Source organism: Neoarius graeffei, chromosome 25, assembly GCF_027579695.1.
Source record: "Neoarius graeffei isolate fNeoGra1 chromosome 25, fNeoGra1.pri, whole genome shotgun sequence".
In the NCBI taxonomy this organism is placed as follows: Eukaryota; Metazoa; Chordata; class Actinopteri; order Siluriformes; family Ariidae; genus Neoarius; species Neoarius graeffei.
In genome coordinates this window covers 20,550,795-20,569,681 of record NC_083593.1, presented here as the reverse complement: position 1 = coordinate 20,569,681, position 18,887 = coordinate 20,550,795, and the positions used below count along the sequence as shown (strand labels likewise).

The 18,887-nt window shown below is 44.2% G+C and overlaps 1 protein-coding gene across 1 annotated transcript in view; it reads right to left on the bottom strand.

Moving 5' to 3' along the window:
* fryb (furry homolog b (Drosophila)) overlaps positions 1-18,623 on the bottom strand; it is a 230,849-nt gene extending 212,226 nt beyond the window's left edge. The window contains exon 1 of the mRNA XM_060908228.1: positions 18,600-18,623. The gene's annotated coding sequence lies outside the window, so the exon portion shown is untranslated. The remainder of the gene's footprint in view (positions 1-18,599) is intronic.
* Positions 18,624-18,887: the final 264 nt, after the last annotated feature.

Below are 18,887 nucleotides of genomic sequence, written 5' to 3'. Positions count from 1 at the left end.
CTCCACTTAAGTTTGCAGCTGACCACATGGACAAAGAAAAAGCCTTCTGGTGGAAAGTTTTATGGTCAGATGAGACTAAGATTGAGTTGTTTGGCCCCAATGACCAGAGGGACAGAGGAACACTGTACCAACTGTTAAGCATGGTGGTGGTAGCATCATGCTCTGGGGCTGTTTTGCTACCAGTGAAACTGCTGCATTGCACAAAGTGGATGAAATAATGAAGGACCTCAGAATTCTTCAGCATAACCTCAAACCATTAAACTATCAACCATGGGGGTTGTCTGTGGAGCCACCTGCCTTGCCTGCAGCTTGTAGTTTTGACTGAATGTGTCTGACCAGTGGTGTCATTAGGCCCTATGACTCAGAGCTATAGCCTTGGGTACTTTGAGCCTAGTCCTGGGTATTTTCACTCTCAAAAAAAAAAACCTAAGAGATTAATAGAAAATAACTGACTGAAACAGATCGGAACTAGACTTACAGCGTCCAAAGAAGGGGGGAATCATTGAGCGCTGCACAGTACACATTCAAAATTTTGGTAACCATCAACAGAACAAGAACATTCAGAACTGGTGGGAAGACGACTTCAGAAAAACAATCCCTTATTGTTGGATTTTTCAAGATGAAAACAGATGGTAAGTCATCGACTGTGGGTGTATGTATAGAATGTATCAACAACGTAACATATCACATTATGTTGATGCACAAAAAACGCTCCGTGTACGTAGCCCAGTTATGTTGAATTTACAGTGTCGGGTCTGTATGATTAGTATGCCTGGCTAGCTCAAAAGTTTGAGTGGTTTAATGAATATCTACAGTGGTGGTCTATTTGCCTCAACAACAATTTGTGTTCATGCAGACACCAATAGCTGCCCTGACATAATTTAATCACATTTTAATGCTACATGTAGCCTATGCAGAAGGGTGGCACGGTGGTGTAGTGGTTAGCGCTGTCACCTCATAGCAAGAAGGTCCGGGGTCGAGCCCCGTGGCCGGCGAGGGCCTTTCTGTGTGGAGTTTGCATGTTCTCCCCGTGTCCGCGTGGGTTTCCTCCGGGTGCTCCGGTTTCCCCCACAGTCCAAAGACATGCAGGTTAGGTTAACTGGTGACTCTAAATTGACCGTAGGTGTGAATGTGAGTGTGAATGGTTGTCTGTGTCTATGTGTCAGCCCTGTGATGACCTGGCGACTTGTCCAGGGTGTACCCCGCCTTTCACCCGTAGTCAGCTGGGATAGGCTCCAGCTTGCCTGCGACCCTGTAGAACAGGATATAGCGGCTACAGATAATGAGATGAATGAGATGAGATGAGAAATATAGCCACTCAGCTCCTGGACGTGACTCTGGCGCATAACAGAGGCTTATTACTACATTTGAGGCTTTTTTGCTTGCTGTCTTCTATGTCACCATGTGAGGTCTTTTCCGCACAATGTGATAGGTTGATGCTTTTATTCACGGTGAGAAAGCTCAGAAAAATTGACCTTGGTGCAAAAAAAAAAAGTTGCTTTTTTGCTGCATAATATTCACATTCTGTGTGAAAGCACTCATGACAAAAACAACAGTTAAGATTACAAAACACAGGATTACAATGACTACATTTTCACTTGATGTTGGGGTGAGAGTGTGGGTTGGGTCAGACACAAGGGCGTTTCTAACTATTGAAAAGACCAGGGACTAAGTCAAGTTTTCCTGGGCTGATATTTTTAAGGCAGATTGGCATAGATAGGTTGGGGAGGTTATATCTAACTTTACAAGAAATATTATCACCCACACACTGTCACACCTGCGCACCGTGGCGCACGCACCTGTCGGACTTCCAGGCACACTCCGGACTGCACGTGCGCTGAGTGGACTCTCGCACACACGCTGTTAATCATGCACACCTGCACAGGATTAAGGCGCATCAGCATGCCTATATAAAGACTGAGAAAACGCATGTTCAGTGCGAAGTATTGAGTTACTCTGTGGACACTTTATCGAGCCGTAGTTCCTTGTTTGCATTCCCGGTTTCCTGATCTCTGTTTTCTTGTTTCCTCGTTCTTGATTCCACCTGTTCCTGTGATAGCCTGTTTGTGCCCTTTGCTCGTTTCCAGTTTATGACCTTGCCTGCCGATTTGGATTGTTTTCCTGTTTGTAACTATTATTAATAAAGCGTACTTCTGCACATACAGCCATCTCCCACCATTCCCTGAGACACACATTCAAAGGTTATGACATCTTTATTACTGATTTTTGCACTGCTCTTTTTAAATGTACAGGGTGTTTCAAAAAATTTGATATCATTTCACAATCTAATAACTTTGCCAGTTCTCGTTCAGTTGACCTCATATTTTAACAGCATGTGTGGAAACAGGTCAGCATTTTATGTTGAATGTTTTTTGTATAGAAATGCCATTCACTGGAAAAGAAAAAGCATTTTTTCTGTTAGAGTACACTCAAACACAGTCATACAAGACTGTGCAGCGTGCATTTATGAGAGAATTCTCTAAAAATGCACCAACTGCAATGCAGATTTGGACATAGCACAAAAAGTTCAAAGAGGAAGGCTGGGTTAGGGTTAGGTGTGCATATTGAACATTTGTGAGATCATTCATGGAATCCATACTGTATACCTTTGAATTTCTCATTCAAATTTTCAGAAATAAATCTTATATTGCTCAACATTAAAGTGCATATCCTGGACCAATTTCGTGTTTTTTTTATATGAAAGAATGTCCCTTTACACACTCATCCAGAAGGGTAATTTTGCACAAGGCCATCTGTCTACAGCAGAAAAAAATAAAATAACAAAACGCGTCTGGAAAAATCCCAAGGGAGTCTGGAGCCAGATTCGTGACGTTACCTGTGGAAGCGCCAGCAGGCTGCGCGAGCTTTGCACGGTTTCAGTGCACAGCCTGTGTAGACCAAGCGCTCCCATTTCTCTCTCATTGTCCGGTCTTTTGGAAAACGATGAGTACTAATCCCATCAAGATTGGTGTTGCTACACCCTCCTACGATACATCTGTTAACCATTTTAATAATTACGTGATAACGTTGAAGAAATTTGCAGAAAACCACCAGGTCGTTTTCTCGTAAACAAACCAGCGCTGACGTAGGATTCAGAGGGAGGCGTCCTGCACGCGACGTCACAAAAATCAACGTTTGCCGGGAAATCCAAATGCCAAGTTTTTTCAGAGGCGGACCAATTCGCCTCAAATGGCTTGATTTCAACTGAATTTTTCTGGTATTGCGCAAGGTAAAAAAAATTGCACAAAATGCAAAATGTGACAGATATTTGACCAAAGTTTAATATAAAATAGGAGAATTACATTGAGCTTGCTCCTGAATTTACCCGTGATATGCACTTTAAGCCTGTTCAGTTTCATTTGCCTAGACTATGTAGTTTCTGGGATATTTACATCTCAAATAATATCTATTTTTTTGAAACACCCTGTATGTAGTTCACTTCAGTTTCTGTCTCCTTATTATTAACTTATTATCAACACCCCTAATGTCTCAGGAAACTGAGGCATGTGCTAACTATTAAATATCACTAGCAAAATTTATCATCTGTTTAAAAAAATGCATCAGACTTGGTTTGCATACATTCTCAGTCTGTGCACACAAATGTTTCCCAGTTTTCACACTGCAGTTTCATGCCATGTCCGGTGTGTAAAGGCCGTTACTCCACATTTCTCAATCTTCTTGAAGAATTCTTTGTGTCTTGGTGTTGGAAAGGGTATAATCACCAACCACATGCCCGCCTGCCTCTTCTGCAAGCAATAGAAAAAGCATGCAGAGACACTGAGTTGTGGTCAGTCCAGGGTTAGATACAGCAGACAAAGCGATATTTTCCCCATTGTCTAGCCTGGGATGAGGATGAGGTGATGTGGACAGACCCTAACAGAAGGTGGGATCCATAAACCATCCACCCTAACCCTTACCCTACACTCATACCAAATGCAGTGAGAGCATCAAAATTCACTCTGGCTGCTCTTCCAACAACACTGGTCAGGTTGTGGATGCTCTGTGACGCAGATGCAATAGGCGGCTATAAAGTCATTCAAAATGCTTCCCTTGCAAACTTTATTTAAAAGGGCCATAAACAAAGATGTCAACCGGTATCTTATATCTTAACAATTGTAAAAAATAATAAAAGTCTCATCTCATTTCATGTAGCCGCTTTATCCTGTTCTACAGGGTCGCAGGCAAGCTGGAGCCTATCCCAGCTGACTACGGGCGAAAGGCAGGGTACACCCTGGACAAGTCGCCAGGTCATCACATAGACACAGACAACCATTCACACCTACGGTCAATTTAGAGTCACCAGTTAACCTAACCTGCATGTCTTTGGACTGTGGGGGAAACCGGAGCACCCGGAGGAAACCCACGCGGACACGGGGAGAACATGCAAACTCCACACAGAAAGGCCCTCGCCGGCCACGGGGCTCGAACCCGGCCCTTCTTGCTGTGAGGCGACAGCGCTAACCACTACACCACTGTGCCACCCCACACTTCCCTCCTATTTTCACAAAATATATGATGCACTTCACCAACTCACCTGAAACACCTACAGTTTCCAACCCTGTGGCAGCGAGGGTGTGGTCGAGCGTTGGCAGTGAACAGCGAGGAGTCAGGCTGAGCCAGCAGGTAACATGTGATGAGTTACAGTACATCTGTGTCTAATTACTGGCCGTCTATTAATGTGTGTCTCTGTGTGTCTTCCAGATCGCCAGTAACGAAAGAGTGAGCTGTGTTCCCCAATGTGTGTGTACACATGTGTGTTCATCCCATTAAAAAGTGAGCATTAAAATAAAGCACACCTTGAATTGTCGTGCCTGTTCCCAGTTCCTCGTTGTCCCACCTCATGGAATTGTTAAAGACACCTTGGTCCATGCTTTTTTTTTTTTAAACAGGCACACTCATAAATAATGGGGAAACCCACCACCGCAATTACCATGGCTACTTGGGAACAGTCTGCCTGGAACTAAAATGTACACGACTGTGTTCTCCAGGATTCTTTAGAGTGGAGCACTTCTAATTTCCAATTAGTTGCTGCTAAACCACGTCATAGCTCATTATCATAAAGTTGCCTGTACTTCAACTTTATTTTGACGTCCCCACACGCGCCCCCAATGATCTCGCCGGCTCACGTAGAAAATTAATGACTTCCAGTCATTTTGGCACTCTTGCTACATTTGGTGTGAATGTAGGGTTGGAATCCCTTGCAACACTAATTTTTTGGGGATCACTGCACTTTAATTTTACTGTAATTCGTTTTGTTTCTGTGAGTTTACAGTAACATACTACATTGATTACTGTACCATAATTCTACTTTTCTTTGTGGTTTGATTGTTACTGTTGTACAAACTTGGAATGGCAAAAAATAAACTAGAGGGTTTTTGTTTCTTCTGAAGCCTTTCTGTTTTTGTTTTCAATGAATTGCGCATAGATGTACTGCACTGGAACAGAAGCCTGTATGAGAAAATTAAAAAGGAATACAAAGTACTAAAGACAGCAGTATTTTGTGTATAGTACAACCACATTTCAGAAAAAGTTGGGACGATATGTTGAAATTAAAACTAAAAACAATGATTTGTAAATAATTTTTTACCTGGAGTGCATTCAAAACAATACAACAGCACATTATTTGATGTTTTACCTAATGAATTTTATTGTTGGTTTTTCCCCCTAAATAAACAGTTATCGACTTTAATTCCTGTAACACATTTCAAAAAATGTTAGGATGGTAACACATTTACCACTTTGCAATATTGTCATTCCTTCTCACAACACTTAAAGGAGAACTGAAGGCAAATTTTTTATTATCAAAATTCTATTTCTCATTTTATTAAATATAGAATGCATTTTTGATAGTTATTTTGTCACTGGGCGGCACAGTGGTGTAGTGGTTAGCGCTGTCGCCTCACAGCAAGAAGGTCCGGGTTCGAGCCCCGTGGCCGGCGAGGGCCTTTCTGTGCGGAGTTTGCATGTTCTCCCCGTGTCCGCATGGGTTTCCTCCGGGTGCTCCGGTTTCCCCCACAGTCCAAAGACATGCAGGTTAGGTTAACTGGTGACTCTAAATTGACCGTAGGTGTGAATGTGAGTGTGAATGGTTGTCTGTGTCTATGTGTCAGCCCTGTGATGACCTGGCGACTTGTCCAGGGTGTACCCCACCTTTCGCCCGTAGTCAGCTGGGATAGGCTCCAGCTTGCCTGAGACCCTGTAGAAGGATAAAGCGGCTAGAGATAATGAGATGAGATTTTGTCACTGCTATAGCAAATTATGTGTGTGTGAAATATGCTCTGTAATATATCAGTCCATATGTCAAAGCGATGGCCGTAAGCGAGATTCGTTGAGACCTGTGCGAGACATCATAGGACGGAAGTAAAACGTACAGCGGAAATCAAAGTGACCGACATCTGCCAATGTTGTCAAAAGACACGCGCGCCCTCTTTCGAATGCTGACGTAATCAAGCCGGAAGTTTTGTTTGTTTTGATAGCAATCAGGAAAGTTTGAAAAAAGTAGGCAGTAATCGTCATTTAAACTCGTTTTTGTGCAATATTTCATTTGGAAAACAGTTTTCAAAATGGCGGCATTGACACCTGGCTGACGCTTCACGTTTCGAAGTCTCGCACAAGTCTCGTGAAGATCGCGCGGATAAGCGACGCCTGCCATGGACCAAACGAACTAAATTCAACATGGCTAAAAGCTGAATAGGCCAATAAGTATAATATTTAACTGCAATTAGTTGCCAATACGAGCTACGATATAAGGTTACTAAACGCGAAAACGTAATTGAATAACACGTTAATTAAGAAGCAAAGCAAGTTTTAAAATGACTTCAGTTCCCCTTTAAAATATATTTAGGGACTAAAAACATCAAGTGATGAAGTGTTTCAGGTGTTATTTTATCCCATTCTTCCTGCAAACAGATCTTAACGTGTGTAACAGTCTGTGGTCACCGTTGTCATATTTTTCATTTCAAAATTCGCCACAAAACAGACAAGCACCCTCTTCTTCTGCAGCCATTCCTTTGAAATGAGTGCAGAATGTGGTTTTGCATTGTCTTGTTGAAATATCCCTGGAAAAGATGTCATCATGAAGGCAGAATATGTTGCTCCAAAATCTTAATGTACTTTTCTGCATTAATGCTGCCATAAGTGTAAGTTACCTTTACCAAGGGCACGGACACAACCCCATACCATGACAGACCCTGGCTTTTGGATTTGTTGCTGGTAACAGTCTGGATGGTCCTTTTCGACTTTGGCTCAGAGTGCATGGTGTCCATATATTGCAAAAAAGACCCAGAATACTGGTTCGTCTGAACACAAAACACGTTTCCATTATGTGATGATCCATGCCAGATGCCTCTAAGCCCAGAGAAGTTGATGGCGCCTCTGAACACAGTTAATATAAGACTTCTTTTTTGCACAGTAAAATTTGAACTGGCATTTGCGAATGTAACTTCATATTGTAGTGCTTGACAAAGATTTGCCAAAGTAATCCCGAGACCATGTGGTTATACCAGTCATAAATGAATGACGGTTCTTGATGCAGTGCTGTCTGAGGAAGCGGCACGAGTGGTGTAGTGGTTAGCACTGTCGCCTCACAGCAAGAAGGTTCTGGGTTCGAGCCCAGTGGCCGGCGAGGACCTTTCTGTGTGGAGTTTGCATGTTCTGCATGGGGGTGCTCCGGTTTTGTCCAAAGACATGCAGTTAGGTTAAAGTGCCATTCCACCATTGGATGTATTCTTTGGCATAAAATACAATATATTTTATGACAACATGACTAGACAGAGAAATCTTTTAGCTTCAAAATGATATATCAAACATAATTTTTTGACAACGACAAGTATATTAATTTTGCGACCAAAGTCACCTACCCTTTTAATTTCCGCTCGGTAGTGAAACGTGATGTCATCGGCAGGTTCCCCTTCTTGTGTACCACGTCACGTGTGACGTGGCACAGATTATCAGCAATGGCGGATAGAACGTGATTTCCACTTGTCGATTGCTGTGCCGATATTCACCATCGACCGTCTCCTTTGGGCATCACTTGCTATTTTCCTTCGCTTCTTTTCTGAAGCTGACAATCGCGTTCTATCCGCCATTGCTGATAATCTGTGCCACGTCACACGTGACGTGGTACACAAGAAGGGGAATCTGCCGATGACATCACGTTTTACTACCGCGCGGAAATTAAAAGGGTAGGTGACTTTGGTCACAAAATTAATATACTTGTCGTTGTCAAAAAATTATGTTTTATATATCATTTTGAAGCTAAAAGATTTCTCTGTCTAGTCATGTTGTCATAAAATATATTGTATTTTATGCCAAAAAAAATACATCCAATGGTGGAATGGCACTTTAATGTGGGGCGGCCTTGGGCTGAAGTGCCCTTGAGCAAGGTACCTGACCCCTGACTGCTCCCCGGGCGCTCTAGTGTGGCTGCCCACTGCTCTGTGTGTGTGTTCACTGCTTCAGATGGGTTAAATGCAGAGGATGAATTTCACTGTGCTTGAAGTGTGCATGTGACAAATAAAGGTTTCTTCTTCTTCTTAGGCTTGCACCCTTGCCCTTTACTTACCCAAATTCCTCCAGATCCCTTCAATTGTTCACTGATATTATACACCAGAGATGCTGAAATATCCAAATCCCTTCATCTCTTTCTTTGAGGAACATTTTAAATACGTCAATAATTTTCTCATGCTTTTGTTGACAAATTGGAGATCCTCAGTCCATCTTTGCTCCTTGCTTCTCAAAGACTAGGCCTTTCCTGGATACTCTTTTTTTACCAAATCATGATTACATCATCTTTTGACATCACCTTTTTCAAATCACATCGTTATTTAATTGTTTTACCTCATTACTTGCCCCCGTCCTAACTTTTTGTATTTTTTTTCGCCTGAAATGCAGGAATGGATGTCTGTTAACAAATGAAATGAAGTTGACCAGATAAGACATGAAATATCTTGGGTTCATGCTGCCTGCAATGAAATAAAAGTCAAAGTAAATTTAGAAATCACTCCTTTCTTTTTTCTTCGCATTTTCCATACCATCCCAATTTCTTCTGATTTTGGGTTGTACATCAGTGTGCTGGTGCTGCTTTGAAAGAGCATGTGTGTATCGTTAAAAAAAGTTAGGTTTTGATTGTAAGAGTTTTGACACAGAAATTAGATGTTTATCTTCAAGTGTTGTGTCATACACTACGTTCAGACTGCAACCTGAAACGACCCATATCTGATTTGTTGTGAAATCCGATTTTTTTGTTAGGTCGTTCACATTACCAATTATATGAGACTTGTATGCGATCTCCAATATGAACGGAAAACGACCCAAAAGTGTCCCGCATGCGCAAATTGACATGTAATAAGCACATCTACGTAATTCGTAAACAAAAAAAAAAAGCGCACTCTTCATCTCATCTCATTATCTGTAGCCGCTTTATCCTGTTCTACAGGGTCGCAGGCAAGCTGGAGCCTATCCCAGCTGACTACGGGTGAAAGGCGGGGTACACCCTGGACAAGTCGCCAGGTCATCACAGGGCTGACACACAGACACAGACAACCATTTACACTCACATTCACACCTACAGTCAATTTAGAGTCACCAGTTAACCTAACCTGCATGTCTTTGGACTGTGGGGGAAACCGGAGCACCCGGAGGAAACCCACGCGGACACGGGGAGAACATGCAAACTCCACACAGAAAGGCCCTCGCCGGCCCCGGGGCTCGAACCCAGGACCTTCTTGCTGTGAGGCGACAGCGCTAACCACTACACCACCGTGCCGCCCCCGCACTCGTCATGTTTAATTATTTCTTTTTTGTTTGTTTGTTTAATTATCTGGTTAGTGTTAAAGTGTGAGGTCTCGTGTGTGTTTTTGTTTCTGAACTGAAATGAAAACGTGTAGCCTGGTAATGAGGGTTGACTCCTAAATGTCTCTCTAATTTCTATATAAGTGCACTACATGTTACTAGGAAGTAATGGATTTTTAAACTCTATATAGTGCACTCGAGCTTCAGTAGGCAGTCATTTGGGATACGGCCGCTGTATTACCAAACTCTTAATTCAGGCTTAATAATTTGCACATATTTATTTCGTCATATTAATAAACTTTTTCTACATTTTTATAAATATTTATTTAGATTGTTTATAGCCAGCTGAATTCTGCAACTTCTCTCAGCGCTGGCTCAAGGTGCAGAAACACCAGTGCAGTTTGCTATGGAGATGAGGCGAGACCTGGCGATGTGGTTTTTGTGGCAGCGGCGGAACTCACACAATAATCTGATTAATGTGGGCAGCAGACTAATGAGACCGAAGGTGTCAAATTACCTGAAATTTCCAGAACAATCTTATAATCTTGTAATACAGGATGGTTTAAGTTATAAATCAGTTATAGAAACTGTTTTATTTAATCAGGCTAACAGATCAACATCCAGGTCCCTACCAAATCCACCATTAGCTTGATGAATTCTATAAAAGTCTATTTAAATTCTGAAAACTGTACAAATGTTGTTGTTTTCCACCAAAGAGGCGGGATTAGCCAACGCAGAATAGTGACGTTTGTCTCTTGTTGATGACGTGTAGGTCGCATGAATGCGACCTGTCCGGTCAGACTGCAGTCGCATGTGAAAATATCGGATATGCATCGGATTTAGGACCACATATCCAAGCGGCCTGGGTCGCATGTGAAAAAATCGGATCTGTGTCGTTCAGATTGTCAATAACAAATCGGATACAGGTCGCATATGGGCAAAAAAATCGGATATGGGTCGTTTCAGGGTGCAGTCTGAACGTAGTCTAAATAAGACTACGTTTTTTACTTCTTTGTGTGTAGAGTTTTGACACAATCAGCCAAATTCCACAACAAGCGTATAAGTGTGCAAAAACTGTAATTAGACAGCACATGCACTGACAGTCAGTACATGGGTTGAAAGGTTTTGCGAGCTGCTAGTCAAACAAACGCCTGCCAGACACTAGCACACACCAAGTCAACAAAAGATGGTGAGAAAGAAAGCAAGGGAGGGTAGGAAAAAGAAACACTGGCAGGCAAAAAGTGCTGTAATAAGTATAGAGTATGGCCCCTCATGCTTGGTTAATAATTGCGATTTATTTTTTTCGCCATAATTGCGATTTATTTTTTTATCCTACTATATGGACCCCAGTTACAGACCCCGATTACGGACCTCTGGCGACTCGCTCGTTCACAACAGCAACAAACATAGTAGCATTTTTTGTCAACATTTATCTTTTTTTTCACAAGATTTATTTATAAGATTGTCAAAAATCTTATAAATTTTTGCCAGCATTTCTCAGGAGAATAGCATTAATTTTACATCATGGATAGCGATAACGACAGTGTTCACAGCGAAAGCGAGTTTTACTACCCTGAGGAAGAAGAAATAAAAGAAAACATTTCAGGAGAAAGCTAAAACCTGTAACTGCTGCTAACACCGAGCAAAAACATGGCTGAATCCTGAATGACTCAATTTTGTATAAATAGGGGACTGCATAGGCGGCAAAATGTAGTTTTTTTCCTGCCATGGAAGTGCACTTGTATACCGAGGAGGAAGCAATTTGCATTACAGCCGTGAATGAGGATTCAAAATGGCGGCTCGGCTCGGTTTTCTCTTTCGGGCGCTCTCGTTTTCTGTTAGAATTTGGTAAAAAAAAATTAATATATTATTTACCAGCTTAGGGGCGGCACGGTGGTGTAGTGGTTAGCGCTGTCGCCTCACAGCAAGAAGGTCCTGGGTTCGAGCCCCGGGGCCGGCGAGGGCCTTTCTGTGTGGAGTTTGCATGTTCTCCCCGTGTCCGCGTGGGTTTCCTCCGGGTGCTCCGGTTTCCCCCACAGTCCAAAGACATGCAGGTTAGGTTAACTGGTGACTCTAAATTGACCGTAGGTGTGAATGTGAGTGTGAATGGTTGTCTGTGTCTATGTGTCAGCCCTGTGATGACCTGGCGACTTGTCCAGGGTGTACCCCGCCTTTCGCCCGTAGTCAGCTGGGATAGGCTCCAGCTTGCCTGCGACCCTGTAGAAGGATAAAGCGGCTAGAGATAATGAGATGAGATGAGATTTACCAGCTTAAGGTTGGTCCGTATGGTGAAATACCGTGACCTCGGCCTTGAATACTGACCTCGGACCAGAGGGCCTCGCTCAGTACTTTCAAGACCTCAGTCACGGTATTTCACGATACGGACCTCCCAGCTGGTAAATAACATATATGTATTCTTTTAGTGCTTTTGAAGATATAGTCATCCCTACGGAAGCACAGAAAGAATAAGGGATCTCTACAGACCCCTCCGTAAGTATTGGAAGGCAAAGTCAATTCTTTCATTGTTGCTGTACACTGAAGGGATTTTGGTTTGAGATTCAAGATCCACATAGTTAAACTACAGTGTGTATTAAAAACTCACGAAGAAAAAAAAACAAGCAAACAATAGTAATTTACCGAAAGCCCTGAGAAACACACTCCATCACACATTGACTATTACAGTCACTTCTGCTAGATACCAGAAGTTTTGCTCATAACAACCACTTTACACAGAAATGCATCCAGTCTAACTGGGAGGAACTTCATCTTGCAGCAAGACAATGTCCCAAAACACACTGCCAACACAACAAAGGACTTCATCGGTGGAAAAAGTGGAAGGCTTTAGACTGTCAAAGTCAATCATCCGACCTTAACCAAACTGCATGCATTTCACCTCCTGAAGAAGAGACTGAAGCGAAAAATCCCCCAAAATAAGTCAAAGAAACTGCAGTACAAGCCTGGAAAAGCATCGCAAAAGAAGAATGCAACAGTTTGGTGATGTCAGTGGATCACCGGTTTGATTCAGTTTTTGCAGGCAAGGGATACGCAACCAGATATTAAACGTCATCCACTTTAAAACTATCTGTTCCTATAATTTTGTTCACTTATAAATTGGATGGTCTGCCACTAAAGGTATCATGTTCTAAGTTGTTTAACACATCGAGATGTAACTACCAGGAAATTAAAGCTGAAATTCTAATCTATCATCTCATATTCATATTTTAATCTCAAACCCAAATGTCTTCAGTGGAAAGCAAAACCAAAAGAATTGGCCTTGATGTACCAATACTTTTATTTAATGTTTAAAAAAGCAACCAGCTGAAATTTCAAAATACACTCACTCTCACTAGTTCCTCTAAAAACATACCCATACATTCAATCATATAATGTATGCACACACTTACCAACATTAGTTATGGTAATGTGCCTGGGGTCTGAGAATGACAGATAAAGTCAGAATAAAATAGTAATAACACAACATGCCGAATGCTTGTGTTGTAACTAAACAGAAACTGTTTCTGAATCACATCATAAAGCTTCATATGACCAACACAGCTCACAGCTACTACAAGTCCAGAAGGATCATGAATCATAGACCTAAACAATAACTGCTCATTTCTCATATTATTCAGCAACTTCAAAACAACCAGTAGGCAAATATGCCCAAATGGAGGATATAACTGTAAACATGCTTTGCACTGTAGGCTATATCCAGTTGCAAATTTCTTTGATCTATAAAATAAAGCAGAATAAGAGCAAGATGAAGAGAGAGACAGCGTCGGGGGGACGACAGATCCCCAGAAAGAAGTGAGAAAGACCTATACTATATGGCCAAAATTATGTGGACATCTCATCATCACACCCATACGTGGTCTTTACACAAACTGGTGCCACAAAGTTGGAAGCGCACAGCTGTCTTGAAACATTACTGTTTCCCTTCACTGGAACTAAGGGGCCCAAATCTGTTCCAGAATGGCAATGCCCCAAAACAAGATCCAGAAAGATATGGAAGACAAGAGTGGAAGGACTCAAATGGCCTGCACAAAGCCGTGACCTCAACCCCACTGAATGCCTTTAGATGGCCGGAACAATGACTGCACCCCAGGCATCCTCACCTGATATCAGTTCCTGACGTCACTAAAGCTTTTGTGGTTGAATGGATAAATATTCCCACAGCCACACTCAAGGTTTAATTCTGGAATGGGATGTACAATATGCACATATGGGAGTGGTTATCAGGTGTCCACAAAACTCTGAACTTTGGCCATACAGTATATATGAGGGCGGCACGGTGGTGTAGTGGTTAGCACAGTCGCCTCACAGCAAGAAGGTCCTGGGTTCGAGCCCCGTGGCCGGTGAGGGCCTTTCTGTGCGGAGTTTGCATGTTCTCCCCATGTCCGCGTGGGTTTCCTCCGGGTGCTCCGGTTTCCCCCACAGTTCAAAGACATGCAGGTTAGGTTAACTGGTGACTCTAAATTGACCGTAGGTGTGAGTGTGAGTGTGAATGGTTGTCTGTGTCTATGTGTCAGCCCTGTGATGACCTGGCGACTTGTCCAGGGTGTACCCCGCCTTTCGCCCGCAGCCAGCTGGGATAGGCTCCAGCTTGCCTGCGACCCTGTAGAACAGGATAAAGCGGTTAGAGATAATGAGATGAGATGAGTATATATGAGCACCAAGGAGAAACTCAAATGGCTATGTGCTTGGAATCATCAACACTTACAGATGAACACATCCATCCATCATCTGTAGCCACTTTATCCTGTGTTGCAGGCAAGCTGGAGCCTATCCCAGCTGACTATGGGCGAGAGGCGGGGTACACCCTGGACAAGTCGCCGGGTCATCGCAGGGCTGACACAGAGACAAACAACCAGTCACACTCACATTCACACCTACGGTCAATTTAGAGCCACCAATTAGCCTAACCTGCATGTCTTTGGACTGCGGGGGAAACCGGAGCACCCGGAGGGTCGCAGGATCCTATCCCAACTGACTATGGGCTAGAGGTGGGGTACACCCTGGACAAGTTGATACAGAGACACAAGGAGGAATTGAGGAGAAACTCAAATGCCTACCGTATGTGCTTGGAATCATCAACACTTAGGCTACGTTCACACTGCAGGCTGAAGTGACTCAAATCCGATCTTTTCGCCCATATGTGACCTGTATCCGATCTTTTATTGACAATATGAACGACACAGATCCGATTTTTTCAAATCCGACCCAGGCCGTTTGGATATGTGGTCCTAATTCCGATTCCTATCCGCTCTTTTCATATGCGACTTCAGTCTGAACCGCCAGGTCGCATTCATCCGACTTACACGTCATCAACAAGCCACAAACATCACTATTCTGCGCTGAAGTAGGCGGCGGGTCTCTCAAAAAAAGTTACAACAACATGGCGCATAATCACGGGCGCAGATAGAGGGTGGGACGGGTGGGATTCGTCCCACCCAGATTTAAATTCACCTCGTTCGGTCCCCCCCACTTATAGGGAGGAAAAAACGTCTATGCTGTCTTTCTTTGCATAAGGCAAACCTCACGGAAAAATCAAAAGACTAATTACCATTCGGTTTATTGAGGTGCACGGCAGTGTATACATAGTTGCAACAACTCACATAAAACAAAACAAAGACTGATATTCGGTTGGTTGAGCTGCGCAGCCTGCACAGGTTGCGAGCTCGAGCTTGGTTGCTATGGTAACCCACAAGAAGTTTGACAGGCATATTGGGGGTTGGGGTTGGTTTGCTGGCAGCTTTGTCCCCCCCCAGTTCAAAAAACGTATCTGCGCCCCTGCGCATGACATCAATGCGAGGGACGCTTCGGGCTGTGAAGGTTCTGAATCTTCTCAATGGAAGGACGCAGAGGTTAGGGAGCTGATTTCCATTTGGGGGCGATACAGCTATTCAAGCTAGATTGGATGGGTCATACCGCAACCGGGCGGTTTTACTTCCGTAAACACTGGCCATGCTCACTGCGTGTGACGTCGTCGTATCCTGCAATGCGCATGCGGAACACTTTTAGGTCGCTTTTCGTTCATACTGAGGATCACATACAACAGGGATGTGATTTGGGGCTGGTGAAATTATCTGAAAATTTTAGCTGGGGGTCTGGGGGCCACAGGCCCCCAGCTGGTCCAGGGCAGCACCCTGGTGGGGGGACAAGGGGGGAAGCCCCCCCGAAGTTCCTGGGTTTTGGGGTTTTCTGACTTAAAAATTGTACTAAAATGGCAAGCAAACACACAAGAAAAAACTTGTCATGATTAACAAATTCAAGCCAATTTAATGGTCAACATGCAACTCTGACACACACTCTCGCTCGCTCACTCTCTCTCTCTCTCACTCGCGTGCGCTCTCTCTCTCTCACTCGCGCGCGCTCTCTCTCTCTCTCACTCGCGCGTGCTCTCTCACTCACTCGCGCGCTTTCTCTCTCTCGCGCGCGCTCTCTCTCTCTCTCTCTCTCTCTCACTCACTCACTCATTCACTCGTGCTCTCTCTCTCTCGCGCGCGCGCACTCTCTCTCTCTCTCTCTCTCTCTCTCTCACTCGCGCTCTCTCTCTCTCTCTCTCTCTCTCTCTCTCTCTCGCGCACTGTCTCTCTCTCTCTCACACACTCTCTCACTCACACACACACCCCAAAGAACCAGCGCGGCAGGGCCCGCTAGCCCCGCGCCTTGGGACGTAATTCGCCCCGAGGCGAGCCGCGGCGCTCCGCTTAGGTTTCGTTTCTATCCCGGGCTCCAACCCGACTTTGGACGCTCGTAGCTCGGGCAGGGGAGGTCCCAGTATCCCCAAACTTGACAGCCAGAGTCCTCTGCCCTCTCCCCAAAGAACGAAATCGCTGAACAAATGTCTCACAGTCTCATGTCCAACGTCTGTAGCAACCTCTTTCTCCAACCATTCCCAGCGGAACTTGTTTTTCACTATTCTGTCGATTTCTTTAACTCGATTTGCATCTTTACGCTCGATCACGGAGGCTGCCATCTTTCAACTCTGTTTGAAGCGAGCTTACGTACAGCTATCTAACAAGCGCGTTCATTGGTTGTTACAGAGCGATGGGCCAATCACGTACCTCGTTTCATCTCAATGACGTAATTGCGTAAATGACGTAATTACGTCAATGAGATGAAATGAGGTACATGATTGGGCCATCGCTCTGTAACAACCAATGAATGCGCTCGCTTCAAACAAAGAGTTGAAAGATGGCAGCCTCCGTGATCGAGGCGTAAAGATGCAAATCCGAGGCTGCCATCTTTCAAACAAAGTCGGAACGAATAGGATACGAATGTGGATTTGAGGGAAAAATCGGAAACATTTTTTTTTTCAAGTTTTGAGGTGAAAAAAGCGGAATTCCGCGAATTCGCGGAAAAATCACATCCCTGATACAAGTCGCATATATTTGTTAATGTGAACGACCTCACAAAAAAATTGGATTTCACAAAAAAATCGGAATTGAGCATTAAGCCTTGCAGTGTGAACGTAGCGTTACGTAGCCTCACAAAAAAATTGCGACCTCACAAAAAAATTGGATTTCACAAAAAAATCGGAATTGAGCATTAAGCCTTGCAGTGTGAACGTAGCGTTACATCCATCATCTGTTGCCGCTTTATCCTGTCCGGCAGGGTCGCAGGCAAGCTGGAGCCTATCCCAGCTGACTATGGGCGAAAAGCGAGGTACACCCTGGACAAGTCGCCAGGTCAATTCTTTCTACGGTCAATTTAGGGGAAACCGGAGCACCCGGAGGAAACCCACGTGGAGAACATGCAAACTCTATACAGAAAGGCCCTTGCCGGCCACGGGGCTCGAACCCAGGACCTTCTTGCTGTGAGGCGACAGTGCTAACCTACAAATATACATTACATTACATTATCTCTAGCCGCTTTATCCTTCTACAGGGTCGCAGGCAAGCTGGAGCCTATCCCAGCTGACTACGGGCGAAAGGCGGGGTACACCCTGGACAAGTCGCCAGGTCATCACAGGGCTGACACATAGACACAGACAACCATTCACACTCACATTCACACCTACGGTCAATTTAGAGTCACCAGTTAACCTAACCTGCATGTCTTTGGACTGTGGGGGAAACCGGAGCACCCGGAGGAAACCCACGCGGACACGGGGAGAACATGCAAACTCCACACAGAAAGGCCCTCGCCGGCCACGGGGCTCGAACCCGGACCTTCTTGCTGTGAGGCGACAGCGCTAACCACTACACCACCGTGCCGCCTACAAATATACAAATGCATTAAAATACTATACAATATGTAGGATGAAATCATTTCAAATCACATATTGTATGTCTTTGGATTACTATTAGATTACAAACGGAGCAAAATAATGTGTGTGACTCGTCTACAGCGAGCACGGGTGGATCTGAATGGCAGGGTTAGTCTGAGCTCAGTGCACGCGCCATTTTAAAACCCTGGTGCGCGTGAACAGCAGCTGCTTTGTTGACGTCAGCATCACCGCATCACCCCGACACCATTTCCTCAGAGCAAGCCACAGCCAGGGTTAAAGCGCTTTCACTTCGCTTATATTAACCGCTAATTTTACAGCGCATACTCGTCCAAGGATATACTCAATAATAATAAAAATAATAATAATAATAATAATAATAATAATAATAACAGTCATAATAATGCTGTGTTTGTTGCGGTCACAGTGATGTCATCCTGCTCAGCAGCCTGTAGCCGCGCGCGCTGCCTCACAAACGCCTGAGTGAGAAAAATGCACCAACACACAGCACAGCACAGCACAGCACACGCCATCCATCCACTCCGGGTCACTGAGGCGCCGCGCAGTCTTTCCCTACCTTATATCCGTGTTTGTCTTGCTAAACTGCCATTTCTTCCTTCAACCGAACCGCTGAATTCTGCTTTGCTTCCACTTGTTCTTTCTCGCGTCTTTTTTTTTTTTTTTTTTTGCCTCAACCGTTTTTTCCCCCGTCGACTGTCAGACAGCGGGTGAGGAGAGCGCGCGGCCCCGCCCTTGGCAACCAATTAAAAACAGGACTTTCACAGATCTCGTCTCTGATTGGATGAGCAGCACGTCATGCATATCCGGTCTGTTGCTGCACCTGTCGGGATGCTGAGGGATGCTG